The sequence below is a fragment of the Echinops telfairi genome, unplaced genomic scaffold, assembly GCF_000313985.2.
Source record: "Echinops telfairi isolate 266 unplaced genomic scaffold, ASM31398v2 ScPeMD7_31;HRSCAF=116, whole genome shotgun sequence".
In the NCBI taxonomy this organism is placed as follows: Eukaryota; Metazoa; Chordata; class Mammalia; order Afrosoricida; family Tenrecidae; genus Echinops; species Echinops telfairi.
This window is the reverse complement of record NW_022103928.1, coordinates 7964541-7967866: the sequence shown is the minus strand read 5'-3', so window position 1 is coordinate 7967866 and position 3326 is coordinate 7964541. Positions and strand designations below refer to the sequence as shown.

Genomic DNA, 3326 nt, shown 5'->3' with positions numbered 1-3326 from the left:
GAGTATACCAACACATAGGCCTAGGATCTTCCAACCACACACCATCTGCCCTTCTCTTCAGTGTAAATTGCTAATCAAGTTTGAAATTTGTTAAACCATTAACTCTCAGCAGTTCCTTCTTTTGGGTATTCTATTAAGCTAAGCAGGAGTCCCCAGGGCACACTACAGTGAAACAGAAAGAGCCGGAGAACACAGCTCAAGATAAGAGTGCAAGGTATTAAGCAACCTATCATTTGTACCTTTTAAAGTAATACAGGTCCCTGGCAAAGCTGACATATATTCAAAGTGATTATTTTACAGCACATTAAGTTTTAGACTGTAGTCTATATTTAATAAAGCTATATAAATAATGCCACTTTCAGTAAATTATCACTATTTTCATCACAATATAAAACACATTAATAAAATATCTTCATATTTTCAAGATTTAGCTTCCAGTTCTGCAATCTGAAAATCAGACCAATTCTTGTACTTCACTTATTTATATAGGCAAATATAAAATTGAAAGTGATGGCTCACAGGGAGGAGGAGGGGAAAATCCCCACTTATTTCTGAGCAACTGGGATCAAATTAATAGAATCTTCATTTTTAAAGACCTAACATAAAGCTGTGATTAACAAGATATATCCTTTCCCCTTCTTGGTTACCAATATCTACATATGTGCGACGAAAAATGCACAGAATACCAAGACAAGTTAGCAGGCTCTGCGGACGAGAGCTATGTTACTGAGAAACCGTGTTGGATGACTGGAAAAATATTCACCAACTTTAAAATGCCCGTGAACTTTCGAAGACTTGATACCCAGCACAATAAGACAGATCAATGTTATTATGAAGGAGACATGGGCAGAAGGATCTTCCACTGCAAACTGCCTTATTTGGATCACCACAGGTTCTAAATCCAACCGGGCTTCTCAAGTATCCATCATCCTGTAAGGAGCAAGCAGACAAGTTATCTGGAAATAGGCTTTTATACCTGCCCTCTACATAAGTCCTGATTATTAAGTGTCATTTATTCATTCAGTCATCTATTTTTTCACTCAACAAATATTTGTTATGTGCCTACTACTATATACTAGATCCTGAATGCTAAGATGCCAAACAAACAAAAACACCTCATCTGATCCCTGGCAACACCACGACAATCTTAGCTTTGGCTACCTCTCTTTGGGGCAGAGGACGGGAGGGTCAGTTACAGGCCTAACACATTCTGAAACAAATAAGTAGGAGGAATTTTATACTCATGGTTTACTTCCAACATCAAATTTATGTAGAAAAGAGAAAGGGTGCCCTTTAAAAAAAAAAGGAGAGAAAAAAAGCCAACAGATCAAAAGCATCATTAATCACTGTCTCTTTTAAATTAAAAGGTTCGCAAAAAGGTGGCCACAGAACCAATGTGGGAAACAAATCACTCCCCTTGCTGAGTGAGGGTCAGAGTCTAAATGGGTGAGTCCAAGGTATTTACCCAGCTCATCTCCTGCGTAATGGATTTAAGGACAAGATTCCCACTGGAGCTCTGCTCATTTAGGGCTGGGCTTTTTTGCTTTTTAAAAGTGACATAGGGTGGTTACTTCAACATTACAGCTAGTTTGAGGCGCAGACCTTCCAAGAGGTCTCTAAGTAATATCTTCGGTCTTCAGGAATGACCCAGCAGATCTTGTGAGCCACTGTGTATGTATGCAGGTGATTAGCCCCTGGCCTGGTTCTTTGGGTAGCCTCTGGACCCCATTTGTAGACTGGCTAGGTCCTTCCTGAATAAAGAATGCCAAGAGTATCTGAGAGTTAAGGTAACCTCAGAAGTGTCTTGTTTAACATCAAGAGTCACTCAGGGAGGAAGAGTCCCTATGGTTCAATGTAAAAGGTTGGTGGTTCAAATCCACCTAAAGGTGCTTAAAAAAAAAAAATCTGGTGATTCGCTGCCAAAGGGCAAACTATTGAAAACTCTGGACTGTAGCTCATGGGGTCCTCATGGGTTAGAATTGATTTGGTGGGGCCTTAAAAAAAGGGGGGGGAGTGCTATTCTCAGCTCTTTCCAATATCCTGCTTCTCAAAAAGGTGCCCTAGGGGCCCAGTGGGTTAAGAGTAAGGTTTTTGACCACAAGGTTAGCAGTTCAAATCCACTAGCTGCTCCTCAGGAGACACATGAGAAGAAAGACGAGACTGCCTGCTCCTATAAAAATTTCCAGACTCGCTTCTTCTCTGAGAAAACACCAAATAGCGGATGATGCCTGTGCAGCGGGAGGGCCTGGAGGCCCGGGGGCCGGGAGCAGGAGCTCGCTGCAGCTTCCACGGAGGCTTCGGCAGCGGCTTGAGAAGACATGGTCCCAGCCATGGTCGCGGCCGCAGTCACGCAGAGCTCACGGGGGCAAAGCCGAAGACAAGGAGTGGCTCCCTGTCACCAAGCTGGGTCATCTGGTCAAGGGCATGAAGATCAAGTCCCTGGAGGAGATCTATCTGTTCTCCCTGCCCATCAAGGAGTCTGAGATCATTGACTTCTTCCTGGGGATGGCTCTCAAGGACGAGGTCCCAAAGATCATGCCTGTGCAGAAGCAGACCTGAGCCGACCAGCGGACCAGGTTCAAGGCCTTTGTTGCCATTGGGGACTACAATGGCCACGCTGGCCTGGGTGTCAGGTGCTCCAAGAAAGTTGCCACCGCCATCCGAGGGGCCATCATCCTCGCCAAGTTGTCCATTGTCCCCGTGTGCGATCCCCACACAGTCCCCTGCAAGGTGACTGGCCGCTGTAGGTCTCTGCTGGTGCATCTCATCCCTGCCCCCAGGGGCACTGGCATCGTCTCAGCCCCTGTGCCCAATAAACTGCTGATGATGGCAGGGATTGATGACTGCTACACGTGGGCTAGGGGCTGCACAGCCACCCTGGGCAACTTTGCCAAAGCCATGTTTGATGCCATCTCCAAGACCTACAGCGATCTGACCCCTGACCTCTGGAAAGAGACAGTGTTCACCAAGTCTCCCTACCAGGAATTCACTGACCATCTTGTGAAGACCCACACTAGAGTCTCCGTGCAGAGGGCCCAGGCTCCAGCTGTGGCTACCACAGAGTCAATTTTATACAAAAAGTAATAAAGTGAATTGTGCCTGGAAAAAAAATTTCCAGACTCCTATAGTAGTGCTATAAATCAAATCAACTTGATATCAGTGGGCCATTTCAGAATATAGCCCAGGCAGAGCACTCAGCTGCCTACTGAAAAGTCAACAGTCAACAGTTCTAACTAGCTAGCTGCTCTGCTGGAGAAAGCCAGCAGTCTGCTTCCATGAAAATGCCATAACAATCATCAAGCACTGCCACGGAATTGAGTCCAATC

The 3326-nt window shown here is 45.2% G+C and overlaps 1 pseudogene; it reads left to right on the top strand.

Moving 5' to 3' along the window:
- Window positions 1-1442: 1442 nt before the first annotated feature.
- Window positions 1443-3084, top strand: LOC101662869 (annotated as a pseudogene).
- The last annotated feature ends 242 nt before the right edge of the window (window positions 3085-3326 follow it).